The sequence below is a fragment of the Equus caballus genome, chromosome 7, assembly GCF_041296265.1.
Source record: "Equus caballus isolate H_3958 breed thoroughbred chromosome 7, TB-T2T, whole genome shotgun sequence".
Taxonomy (NCBI): domain Eukaryota; kingdom Metazoa; phylum Chordata; class Mammalia; order Perissodactyla; family Equidae; genus Equus; species Equus caballus.
Window position 1 is genome coordinate 30,060,459 of NC_091690.1, and position 14,580 is coordinate 30,075,038.

At 36.6% G+C, this 14,580-nt stretch overlaps 1 protein-coding gene across 24 annotated transcripts in view; it reads right to left on the reverse strand.

The window, feature by feature from the left end:
• The window catches only part of LOC102149777 (uncharacterized), a 316,397-nt gene that overhangs the window by 82,785 nt on the left and 219,032 nt on the right, over positions 1-14,580 (reverse strand). The window lies entirely within an intron of this gene.

A 14,580-nucleotide genomic window follows, 5' to 3' on the forward strand; every position in this document is an offset into this window, starting at 1 on the left:
GACCCAATGATACCCCCAATTATCCACATTCAGAATGGTAGCATCTGCTATCATCTAAATAATGCTAGGGTTGTAGAGTAAAGGTCGATGAAGACTAGTGAGAAGACACAGGGAGTTCTGCAGCATACTTTGAGATAAGTCTGTTTTGGATCCTCTATGTGATTTCTGTATATTTTATGCAATAGGCAGAACAAGTTTTCAGGGAATACTTTGGACTTTTCCTAAATTTACAGTTATTCCAACACTCAATTAGGAGGACTACAGAATATTCTACTGTAGCAAAGTTTAAAGGTAAATAAAGGAAAATTCATCAGGAGCCTTATAGAAAACTGAATGGGCAAAAGTATGATTGAAACAAGGAACATGGATAATGGGATCCTTCACACTTAAATCTGTTGCTTAATAACTCTGTGGACTTGGGCAAAGTAATTAACTTTTCTGAGCTTCAGATTCCTGATCTGTAAAATGGGATAATAATATCTTTCATGCCTAACTATTTTAAGGTTAAGTGAGATAAGGAATATAAATTGTTTATCATGATGCTGGCACACAGTAAGTACTCAATATAGTTATTTCCCTTATTCCTCTCCCTTTGTTGATACATGTTTTCCAGATTTCCACTTAACCTCTCTTCTCTGAGTTCATAGAATACTTTTTTTTCTGTACTATTCAGCAAATCTATTCAAGTTAATAGCTTTTTTTTTTTTTTTTTGAGGAAGATTAGCCCTGAGCTAACTACTACCAATCCTCCTCTTTTTTTGCTGAGGAAGACTGGCCCTGAGCTAACATCCATGTCCATCTTCCTCTACTTTATATGTGGGACGCCTACCACAGCATGGCTTTTGCCTAGCAGTGCCATGTCCGCACCCGGGATCCAAACCGGCGAATCCCAGGCTGCCGAGAAGCAGAACATGCAAACTTAACCACTGTGCCACTGGACTGGCCCCCAATTTAATAGTTTTAAAAATTATTCTAAACATAAGAAATAGAAGGAATGTCAACATCGAATTTTACTTGCCATTTTTGCAAAACATGCTCATCATCTACTGAGGAAGTTAGAAACGTCCCTGTGTAAACATCCCATTGTCTATAAATTAGACAGTGATAAGTGGAATAACTTGATTATTTAAACATTTTGGGTTGGGGGGTATCTATTATGTGCCAAGTACCATATAAGGTGGCAGAAACTCAAACGTATATAGGATGCAATCATGGAACTTCAGGGCCCTTAATTTGGTATAGGAAGAGACAAATGGACAAACAACTTCAAAGTCAGTTGGAAAGTACAGATGGTACTAGATAAAATAGTGGCACAAAAAGATGAGACTTCACTTCTCTTGGAGGTGTCAGGGAAGGTTTCAAGAGGAAAAGATATCTAGACTAGATATATAAAAATAAGTAGGTCAGAACTTAGGTAAAATGGACAAAGTCCTTGAAAAGTACAACTTACTAAAACTGACACAGATGAAACAGAAAATTTAAATAGCCTTATATCTATTAGAACAATTAAATGCATTATTTAAACCTTCCCACAGAGAAAATTCCAGGTCCAAATGGTATCATTGGTGATTCCTATCAAATATTTAAGTAAGAAATAACACTAATCTTATAAAATTCTTCCAGAAAATAGAGGAAGAAGGAACACTTCCAAATTCATTTTTTTAAATCAAAACTGGACAAATAAATTACAAGGAAATTACAGACCAGTATCCTTCATGAACATAGATGCAAAAATCCTTAACAAAATTTTAATAAATCTAACAACATATAAAAATACATCAGTACCAATTAGAATTTATTCCAGGAATGTAAGATTGTTTTTATATGTAAAAATCAATTAATGTACTTCGCCTAATTAATAGGATAAATAGAAAAAAAGAATATCATTATTTCAATAGATACAGAAAAATTATTTGATAAAATTCAACGCATATGTATCATTTTTAAAAAACAATCTCTCAGTATATTAGGAATAGAGAGGAACTTTCTCAATCTGATAAAGGGCATTCTATAAAAAACCTATTGTTAACATCATCCTTAATGATTAACTATAAAATTATTTCCTGCTAAGATTGGGAACAAGGCAAAGATGCCTGCTCTTATGACTTCCAGTCAATATTTCACTGGAAATCCTAGCCATTGTAATAAAGCAAGAAAAATAAAAGGCTTAGATAGAAAAAGAAGTAAAATTACCTCTATTTGTAAGTAGCATGCTTGTTTATGTAGAAAATTCTATTAAAGATCTACGTAACAATGACCAGAACTAACAACTGCACTTAGTAAAATCACAAGATCAAGATTAATACAGAAGAGTCAATTATGCTTTTATATGCTAGCAGCAAATCATTGGAAATTAAAATTTAAAATCCATTTATAATAGCATCATAAAACATAAAATAGGAATGTATTTTTTTAAATATGCATATAATGAATAGAATTGTGGCTCCCAAAAGATATGTCTACCCGGAACCTCAAAATATGAACTTCTTAGGAAAAAAGGTCTTGGCAGATTAAGATTAGTGAAGGTAAAGATCTCAAGAAGAGATCATCCTGGATTAGGCTGGTCTCTAAGTCCAATGGCAGTGTCCTTAGAAGGGACAGAAAAGGAGATGAAACTAAGACATAGAAAGCCAAGTGAAGACAGAGGCAGAGAGACTGGCCAAGGAATGCCAAGGATTGCTGGCAGACACCAGAAGCTAGGCATGAAATGGATTCTCCCTGAAAGCATCCAGAAGGAACCAACTTGCTAATACTTCGATTTTGGACTTTTGGCCCCTGAACTGTGAGAATAAATTTCTGTGTTTTGAACCAACCAGTTTGTGGTAATTTATTACAGTAGCCCTAAGAAGCTAATACAATGTTTAAGACCTTTAGAGTGAAAATGGCAAAATATTGCTGGAAGAAGTTAAAGACCTAAAGAAGTGCAGAGATATACCAGGTTCTTAGATTGGAAGTCTCCAATATCATTAAGATGTCAATTCTACCAAACTGAGCTATAGAGTCAAAGCAATCTTACAATCAAAATTTCAGCAGGATTTTTTTTGTGTGCAGAAATGGACAGGTTAATTCTAAAATTTACATAGAAATACAAAGGCTCTAGAATTTTCAAAGTAATTATAAAAAGATGGAGGTTTTATACTACTTTATTTCAAGATTGACTACAGAGGTATAATAAAGACAGGCTAGGAGGATAGGCTAGACATGCAGATCAATGGAATAGAATAGAGTCCAAAAGTAGACCCACACTTACAAGGTCAATTGATGTTTTGACAATTGACTTATATGGTCAATTGATGTTTTTGACAAAAGTGCCAAGGCAACTCAATGAAGGAAAAAGTCATTCTAACAAATGGTGTTAGAAAGACATAACTGTATAGAAAGAATGAACATTGACCCTTATTTCATAGCATATGTAAAAGTTAACTAGAAGTAAACAATAAACTTTAATGCAAAAGCTAAAACTACAAATCTTCTAGATGAAGACATAGCAGTAAATCTTCGAAACTTTTGTGGTAGGCAAAGAGAACAAAGATGAGACACAAAAACAAAGAACTGTAAGAGAAAAAATTCAACAAGTTGGGCTTGATCAAAATGTAAAAATTTGCTATTTGAAAGACACTGTTAAGAAAATAAAAATACACACCACAGACTGAGAGAAAATATTTCTAACACACATAATATGACTGATTGGTATCTACTATATATAACGATATCTTATAACCAATAATAATGACAGCCTAATAAAAAGATAAAAATTTAAACAAACGCTTCACAAAAGAAGATATACGAATGGCCAATAAGCACATGAAAACATGCTCCAAGTCATTAGTCATCAGGGGAATGCAAACTAAAGTCACAATGAGATACTACTACACACCCATTAGAATGGCTAAATTTAAAAGACTAACGATGACAGGTTTTTTTGACAAGAATAGGGAGAAACCGGAACCCACATATGTTCTTAGTGGGAATGTACAATGGTGAACCACTGTGGACAACTGGCAGTTCCTTAAAAGTTAAATATACATCTACCATATGACCCAGCAATTCTACTTTTGGGATTTACCAAAGAGAAATGAAAATGTACATCCACACAAAGACCTGTACACTAGTGTTCATAGCAGCTTTGCTCACCATAGCCAAAAACTGTAAGCAACCAAAATGTCCATCAACAGGTGAATGGATAAAATTGAGATATATCCATACAACAGTGAAATACTACTCAGCAATAAAAAAGAACAAACTACTTACACATGCAACAACATGGATGAGTCTCAAAATCTTTATACTGAATGAAAGAAACTAGACACAAGACAGTATATACTGTATGATCCTACTTATATAAAATTGTAGAGAATGCAAACTAATCTGTAGAGACAGAAACTAGACAAGTGGTTGCCTAGGGGCAGGGCCAGAGGGAGAGACAAACTGTAAAGGGGCACAAGGAAACCTTTGGAAGTGATGGCAATGTTCTGTATTTTGATTGTCATGGAAGTTTAATGGATGTCAGCCTGTCAAAACACATCAATTGTATATTATAAATGGATGCAGTTTGCTGCACGTAAATTATATCTCAATAAATTTGCTAAACATATTGGGTAAAAGGATAGCAGACGCATGAGGGGAAAAGATGAAGTCTGCAGAGAGAAGCACATGAACAAAGGAACAGAAGTATGAATGCGTCTATGCTTTATCTTGGAATAGAGTTTACAAATTCCCTCGAGGCAGCAACCTCGTCTTGCTTTATATCTACAGTCCTCTCAGTGCCCAGAAATAGGGATGGCAATGATGTTTCTGAGTTGCATGGAGTCTATTCACTATATCCTCATAGGTAGCTGTTTGAAGAGTGCTAGATCTACTATCAGAAGACTGAGTACAAATCCCAACCCTTCATTATCCTTCAAAGACCCACAGGAAGTCATTTGACCTCTCAAAGCCTAATCTGCAGAATGAAAATCATAATATCCACATAATACAGTTGTTGCAAGGGTTAAAATAATACATATGAAAGTGCCTAATAATATTTTAGTATGTGCTACATATCCACGACAAATAATGAGACTGCAAAACATATCTGTTGATTGACATACCAACTGTAATTTGGTTATTCATATACTCAAATCTCTTATCTGCATAAGTATTACCCATGTCAAATGATTTTCTTAATCAGAGACACGCTTCTGTATCACTTCCGTCAATGAAGTGCTCCAGAAATTAGAGTTGATTTTAATATTAGGTTGGGAAGAATACAATTACCAAAGTAAATTTGTTCCTCAAAAAATCACATAAAGCATTCCAAAGTAGGAGTGACTTGGGGATTATGCATTGTTTCTATATTATCTATGCCACTGCTCGCTATTAGTGCAGTCAATGGAGAGTAAACTATTGTCTAAACAAAAAGTAAACAAACAAAGGATAAACAAGTGGTGGGTAAATGTGGTCCCAGTGTGAAGATTTCAAGGAGAAGGGGCAATAATAGATACAGCAAGGGCATCTGACTGAAAAAAATCAAGACTTGGAGGAGACTCTTTAATACAGTTGCTTAGAAGAGGAAATGCGTGTTTAGGAAAATTGCTAGAAGATTGTCTTTAAGAGGTACTCAGACACATTTAGTAAGGGGAACACAGGCATCCCTTCTCCAAGAAATAAAAAGGATAATATAATCATCTTTCAAAGACTGATTCATATGAATGTTTGACTGAAATGACAAATTATAGAAGAGAGCAGTTCTATTTGTTGAGAAATTCTGCGACTGAAGACTTCAGATGAGCTTTGGTATTCCTCCGTGTTCCGCAGTATACTGATGAAGAACTCCCTATGACATATGGGGAGATGTGGGTTGCTCTTCAATACATTTTTGTTGGTAAATAAACTTCTTTCTTTTACTTTTAGGGGTCAGCAAACAACAGCCCCTAAGCCAAATCCATCCTGCTGCCTATTTTATTGATTTATTAATCCAGATCCACCCATTTGTTTACTCCTGTCTATAGCTGCTTTTTCATTACAAGAGCAGAGTTGAGTAGGTGCAACAGAAATCACATGGCTTGCAAAGCTTACAATATTTACTCTCCGGCCCTTTAGAGAAGGAGTTTAACAGCCCCTTTTTCTAGATAATACAAAGTTAGATCTGGACACTGGAATATCTGCATTGATGTTATATCAGGAATAGGGGAGGTCTGCTTACAAGAATAGTGAGAACGGCACATTGGACTTAAAAGAAAAATATCCATGCAATAATATGAATCAACAACAAAAATGAACAAAGAAGGAGTCAAATACGTTTAGCTCTTGGGTCCTCAAACCACCTCATACCATACAATCCTATTAAAGCTAAAATCTTTAGGGAGACTGATTAAAGTGAAACTTGTGAAGAAGAGAGTTAAGTACCTTATCAGCTGAACCAAAAATGTCTTGCCAAATTTCTCTTTCTCTGGCATAAGATAAATTGAATCAACTGTCCTTTTTACTCACAAGGCAAAATCATATCTTAGTTTGGTAATGGTTAATTGTTAAACTATGCTCAATGCCAGATTTTCTTCGGATGTAATGAGATTCACTCAGTTAAGGTGCAGAGGGGGTAATGTGGTACAGTGCAAAAAGCTCTAGCTTTGGAAGAAACAAACTGGCTAAGCATCAGATCTTGGCTCCACCTTTATGAGTAAAGTGGAAATAATAATTCCTCGGTTATGGGGTTGCTGCGAGGATTAAATGTGGAATGTAAACACAACCCAAGCACAAAGTAGCCACTCAAATAAATGTTATGACTCCTCTTCTCCATCAGTGTTCTAGGGCAATCATATTAGTTAAGATGGTTATTATCTCAAAATCCCAGAGTGATATTAACTGCTACTGCTTTCTAGAAAGACCTTTTAAGGTGTTTATTTGGTAGAAGAGATTTTCTAGATTTGGCTTTAATTTGAATTTTTACCTAGATATATGATCTTTGTCTCTTCCTAGAGAAGTAAGTCATGTTTCCATACGTTGTGGAATACCTGCTATGTTTTCCTAACAACTCTATATTCCTTATGCTGATTATGCAAGCATTTGCAAAATTAGGTTTTTTTCTTTTTAAGGTATGTGTTTTTTTGGAGAAGAATATTGGCCCTGAGAAAACACCTGTTGGCAATCTCCCTTTTTTTTCTCCCCAATGCCCCAGTACATGGTTGTGTATCCTAGTTGTAATTCACTCTAATTCTTCTATGTGGGATGCCACCACAGCATGGCTTGATGACCGGTGTGTAGGTCTGCACCCAGGATCCAAACCAAGCGAACTCCATGCCACTGAAGCGGAGTATGTGAACTTAACCCACTCGGCCGTGGGGCTGGCCCCACAAAATTAATTTTAAATCATTTTTCTTGGGGGGAAAAAAGCTCTCTAGAGGGTTTTTTTTCTCATGGTGTTACTGGGATCCTTTTTAAAACTGAATTCTCTAATCTTTCCTGAAACCATTTCACTAAGATAAAGGAAAAGCTTTTCAAACACTACAATTCATTTAGTAGTTTTATGGAAGAAATTGTGCAATGAATTCAGAAATAGAAGTTCAGTTTCAGTGTGCCACTTAAGTAGAACCAACTATGAGGCAATCTGTGCATCTCTGTTCTTGTCTCATTGAGGGGCAGGATTCCTCTTCTCTCCGTGACTGAATCCTGAGGCCTGGAGCTGCTTGTGCCAGAAATGGCATGAGACTAAGTAGAGAGGAAATCTTCCATCCTAAGACTGATTTTCAGCTTTGCTGGTTAACATAGCCCCATTTATCACCTGACCTTTAAAATTTGGGACTCTCTTTGCTTTGATTTGTTCTTCTCTTGTAAGTTACTCCTTTGTACTTGAAACTGAGTCTGCTGCCGCCAAACCCTTCCTGCTAACTTGAACTTCTGGTCCTGTTCCGTCCAGACAGCCCTGGTCTATTGCTATCCATATCCCAGCATGGCCCTGGGTTCTAGTCTAACCGTGAATACAATGGGAATTCCGTGCTCTCAGGCATTCTGCACAGATCTCCTAAAGACAAAAAGGCCACCATTGGAGATACAAACACCATTCTAATTTGCAAGCAGAACAGATTTTCTTATCGCTGACCTTACTAAAGGTAATCTAAATTGTGGTTTTAATCAAACTATTTCTGTATCAGTTTAAAATAGCCAATCTAGAAATTACCATAAATTTTAAATCTTAAAATTTTTTTCATTTAGAATAGTATGTGGCCTGGAGAAGGAAAAGTATGGCCACACATACATTCTTAGAAGAAGCTGAAAATAGCGAAGAAAGAGAAGATTACTACATACCACCTGACACATGAAAAGCCCACCTAGATACATATAGGGACTCACAAATAACACTCAAGAAGCTTAACACAAAACCTGAAGCTGTGAACCAATCATGGTATTTCTTAATCTTTCAGTAATAAAAGACAGTTGTGATCTTCAAAATGACTCTTTCCTTTTTCCATGTCACCCAAAGGTTGTGTGTTCAGCTTACTCTTTAGTGCTTGCCTGTCAGAGCATTGTTCCATGACTCACTGGGGACAATGCTCTCCAGCAGCACTGAAAATGACAGTATTCCCATTAGTGGAATAAGCCACTTTGCTCTGGTTTTAAAGAATGACCAGCGAAGTGAACAAAATGGTGTTTGTATATGTGTATATTTGGGAGAGGGCACCCAAGATGGCAGTAGAATATTTATCTTTATCTTTATAGTTTCATATTAAGCTTTTATTTCATCAGATTGATTACAGGAAAGTCTATCATTTCTTCACTTAACAGAAGTGAGACTTTGCTTTCTATTCCTAAAATATGTACTAACTTGTGACCTAATAATCTATACAGTAAATAGTGCAATATCCCCCCCTCCCCTTACCCAGAGGTCAGTATTTCTTCAACCTCAACTTCCTAGAGCCCATCCTAGCAAGCAGAAGGGGGCAGATCACATGTTTTTGAACATTCAAAGCAGCAAGCTGGATGTCTCCACAAAAGATCTATGCAACTTATCTCATACCATTTCATCTTAGAGTCCCACTCAGAACTGTATATTGACTCCCTTCACTGACAATTTGTGATGAGCTTGGCTAACTGTTTCCCCAGGTCTGAAGATGTTTTGGAGTAACAAACTACGAGGGAAGTCGAGGAGCTATTGAGGGGCAGGCACAAGAAGAATGGAAAAGACAACCACCAATGGCTGAATATTGAAATGACTAGAAAGCAAAAAGCAAAGAAAGACTTTTGAGAGCATAGAATTCAACCAGAGCAGTTCCTCTGGGGTGGCCCTTAGCCATCAAGTGGGTTAGGTGAAGAAAACTGTTTAAAGAAATTGAAAAGGCAGAAGTTGTTGTGAGGCTAGCATAGGAAAACATTTGTTCTTATGAAAATTTACTTATATGGAAGATTTTGTTCCTAGAAAAAATAGGACAGCTGAAGAATTGCTAATATAATTGAAGAGGGGCTCATTAGCACTTTATCTGGCCATTTTACACTATTTTCTCTCTTGCTCTTGCATGTAGGGTCTACATACCCAGAGAGGGCAAGCCCATGTGGCTTTTGCCCAGTGCATGAATACGTAGCATAAGCACAATCAGGTGCTTAATGAATGTCTGCTGCTGATGATGATCAAGAGCTTAATAACAGGGTCTTCTCTGAAGCCTGATTAATGGGGCTTCAAGTTAATATCTTTTTCATTCTCTCTTTGCACTCTTTTTGTGTGCGTGGGTGTAGAGACACTATAAATTGAACATTCATTGAAAGAAAAAAGTATAATATTCTATTTAGAAGTAGGTAGATAGCTTTGTCAGAATATTCACTGATGGTTAAAGAGGATTTTATTCCTATGACTCATTCTATGATTTGGACATAATTTATCTTAGCCAATCTCTACTTCCAAGATTTTCATAACCACATTTGCTATTTGCAAGATTTAAATGGATCTGCAAAGTTGAGAGATCCTTGGTTCAATCAGAAACCATATTTATTACTTTTGCAATAATTCACCTGTGTGCCAGGAAACCAAGAGGTGCTGACAGCTACTGTGATCCTACGGGTCTGCCGTGCCACAAAGGAGGACATTTAAGTCTCTACTTGAACATAGCATTCCATGGAAACTCTTCTCTCTATGCTAACAGATGAAGACTCTTCAGTCTTAGGCTTTCATCTAAGAGTTACTCTTGTCTCTCATCACCATTAAGCCAAACATAAAAACAAGAAAACCAGCCTCACCCTAAACAGGGTTCCCTTTACCAATTTCTTTGCTTCTGTCCACTGAACCATCATTCTTCCAGATTTAAAATATGGGAGTTATCTTTAATATGCCCCCCACCTCCCTCCCCAAACTCATTTTTAGTTACAAAGTCCTATTGCTCCTCTGTAGAACATGTGTCTTTTATCTGTTCCTTCCTCTCCAATTTCCACTATTGTCTTGGTCTAAGTTCTGTGCCTGCTCACCTCCTGGATAACTCCAGCAACTTCTCTACTAGCCTCCCTCTCTCCTATTTCTTCCCCCTCCAAGCCATCTGGAGTTCCATTAGCAGAATATTCTGCTTTAAATTCCACTTTTTTTTGTCTTTCCCTACCCCAAAATCTTCATTGGCAACTTATCTCACCATTTCATATCTATAAGATCATGCACATGAGAAAACTCCAGAAGCAATAAAACTTTATAGAATTATTGCTGTTAGCAATAATGACTCTTCCTGGATTTTAGAATATGACATAACATGATCCATCTTCCCAGAAGCAGAACCTGATTTGAAACTACTGGTCAACATTCCACCTTCGGCTCTGGTTAGGTCAGGCTCATCACTGTCAATGAGCATGCCCTGCTCTCCCCTCACCACACATTCCCTCTAGAACGAGTGAAACACAGAGGCTGACTGGTAGGATAGGTGGGAGTTTTTTATATTGTGAAATGATCGGACATACATGGTTTGTCCAAGAGCTCTGCTCTTGACCCTATCTTATTTATTTTATTAAAGCCTCGGATAAAAATAGATTATATTCTTACCAAATCTGCAGATATTAAAAGTAGGGGAAAAAATGAAAGCTATGTCAGACAACAAGATCAAACTATAAAGAGAACTCCAATAGGAGGCCAAAATGAAGAGCACAAAATATGACAGAAATAAGTTTTGAATGCTTGGTTCAAAACCGCAACTGAACTGAATGGGGGAGACCTCACCTCATATAATAATTATTCTTAAATATTTCCGGGGGAAGAAATCAGGCTGAGGATGAGGGTGTGGGGAATTGAGTGAGGGGGAACAGATTATTTAGAAAGGAAACAGAAACGAAGCCAACAGTTTGGCTTCCAGAGTAACCAAAGCACACTTAGGCTGTATTAACAGAATTATGTTGTCTAGAACAAAGAAGAGGCTAATTACATGAGATTCTCCACTGGTTGGAAAGCCTGAAAATATTTTCAATTTTGGTTGCCACATCAATTAACAAACAAATACATGAAGAATTGTTAAGGATGTAGAAATCACATATAGTATATAGATTTCTTCATGTTTACCTTGAAAGGGGGACATTAAGAAAGGATATAATGTCTGCACTTTTAAGAACTATCCTGAAACAGAAGGAGTAGAATTATTTCCTGCAGCAAAAGAGGGAAGAACTAGACCCATTGGTGAAAGTTTGGAGGAGGTACATTTCGGCTCAATAGAAAAAAAAAATTTCTATCAGTAAAAGGCATAAATCAGTGGAATATGTCTTCAGCGATCACTTCTTGTGACTAGACATGTTCAAGTATAGACTGAATGACATCATCGCAGGAATGCTTTTTGGCATTCTTAGAGCGCAGAGAGTTTGAGCAGAAGGTTCTCCTTTCATCTCTAAAGTACGATATAGCTCCCTACACTTATAATACCCTCTCTTCTCCCATCTTCATACAAAACTGATCACATTTGCTCCCCATTTATAGACATCTCTGCCTTTCTCACTGGCCTGGGAGCTCCTAGAAAGTAGGGATTCTGTTTTTTATCTAAATATTGCTGGCTTCTAGCACAGTTCCTAAGGAACTAAAGTATTCAATATATTTCACTATATTATAAAATTCTACCTGGAAAAATCCTACCTGCCCTTCAAAGTCCGGCAGGTGTTCCCACTTTTCATAGGAAGCCTTCCCTGGTCACTCCTGTAACTCTTATATCCTGTGCCACACAATTTGCCACAATGTAGTTCTCTATATTTTTCCGTGTATAATGTTGTTTAAGGTATCCCTTATCTATCTCCCTGAGTAGACTGTCAGTTCTCAGTGAACAAAAGAATGCCATTTAAAAATTATGCCAACTCCTTATCACTGTGCTCAGCACTGAATTGATAAGTGATAACGTGCTTGCTGATTGGTTGAAAAGCAATCTAGAAAATTTTAACATTAAAAAATCATCTTCCACTTATTAATTACAAAGAGAAAAAACTTTAACTTTATAGTGGAGAAATGTGGCAGACACTACCTTAACGAAGTGGTCAAAATTAACATCACCAGTAAGACAACATATTGACATCATTGACCCTGATATGAGGTCATCATCTCTTCTATAGTATTCTTGCCAAAAATGAGTAACCTCAATCTAATCATGAGAAAACATCACATGAATCTAAACTGAGGGCCAATCTACAAAATATCTGACCAGTCGTACTCTTTGGAAGTGTCAGGTTCATGGTGGACAATGAAAGACTGAAGAATTGTCCCTGATTGAAAGAGATGAGGAAGCATGACACTAAATTCAATGTGGGATCCCCGACTGGATCCTGCACTAGACAAAGGACATTAATGGGAAAAGTTGAGAAATTCTAATTAGGTCTGTAGATTAGTTAGTGGTATCACAACAATGTTAATTTCCTGGTTTTGATAATTGCACTGTGGTTATGAAGATATTAACATTAGGGGAATCTTATATTAGAGGAACACTGTACTCTTTTGCAACTTGTCTATAAGTCTAAAATTGCTTCAAAATAAAAATTTAAATAAATCATATTTTGGTTTTCATCGACCAATTGACAAGAGAACAGTACCTATGCAAAGTTTATCACTGCAAAGAAGGAATGGTCATTAGTGATAAAGAACTTGAGTGTGGATCCAAACAACTAAGACAGCTACCTTTAACCGAAACAAAAAGGTACAGTCAACTCGCATTCTTTGCAGTAGTTATGTTCTATAGAGTTGCTGTGAACACTGAATTAGTGAATCCTGAAGAATTACTCCTAGGGGAAATATAGGGTTAGTTTCCTGCAAGCCTCTGGTCATGTTTTCACCAACCAAAGATAGTCTTGTTTTATGTGTGTTTTTGTTTAAAGAGACTTTATTTAATATATATTGTTGATTCATTAACGTTGAGCTCACGGCCAACAGCACTAAATTCATGCCTGAATGACACCTATCTAACATGCATATTTTCTCCCTAAGGCACAGGACAGCTTTTTGTGCTTAGGAACACTAGACAGCACTACAACACTATACCTGGGGGCCTCTTTAAACAGTGAAATCATGAACAAAAAGTGCAAAAATGCGAAAAATGTGGCACTAAATAGATCTTCAAAATGACACAGTATGAGAACTTTAAAAAAGCGGCAGAGTGTTGCCCTGTTTGACCTCAGCTGGGAATGTGTGCATCTGGTGGCACAAAGTTTTCTCTGCTTTGCGCATTCTGCAAATGGCCATGAAAATACTACCTTAATTTGGGTTTACAAATAAATAAATTTTAGTGAGTTTGTGAATGTGCAAATATGGAATTCATAAATAATGAGGGTTGATTGCACCTTTAAACACATCCAATGATCGTGAACTTATATGCCCTTTCCTTTAGCGAATAAGAGAATAAGTATAATTTTGTATTTGAAATGATAAATTGAATCTTTGAAATATTAGAAAGTGACTGAGCATTCTTAAGTTTATCAGAACCTGGCAGAAAGAGTGGGGCTTCTTCACTAAGACTTGCCCAATTTTAGTATCACAACTTTCTTAGAGATGGAGAAAGTTCATGGAAATTTGTCTCTGAACTTTCATTCATCTGGGGACGTTTTAATTCTATCACTTAGTTCTATCTCAGTTTATGGTCTTCTTCCCCACTCTGTCTACATGGAGGGCCTTTCTAGTACCCTAGCCTCATCAAGTCCAGTGATATTCGTCTCATTTCCATTTTAGTCATCAGTACATATGGCCACAACCTGAACATCATCATTATCTGGAAGTGCTTCACCTTCAGGAAATCCTCTCTTAATTATCACATAGCCACTCCTCACTTCTATTGAATCTATTCAATTTCTAATTATGATATAGAAACTCCAAAATTCCTACATATCCCCCCAGCTAATCACTCTCTTCTAGCTGCACTTAAACTTGATCTCTGTTTAGTCGGTAGCACTGGTGAAGTCATTCCCATGATGCTTTCACTAGCACCCCAAGATCTGTTATCTTTTGACCTTTACATCTTTTCATTTTCCAAACTATGATCTTGGTAATCACCATTTGTTTCCTCTGCTTCCACTCCTGGTCTGCCAAGTATTTCTGCAAAAACACAAAACCATACTATTTAAATCCAAAATAAGTTAATTTACTCAATCAACCTTTAATGAGTTCTTACCATTTTTATTCTT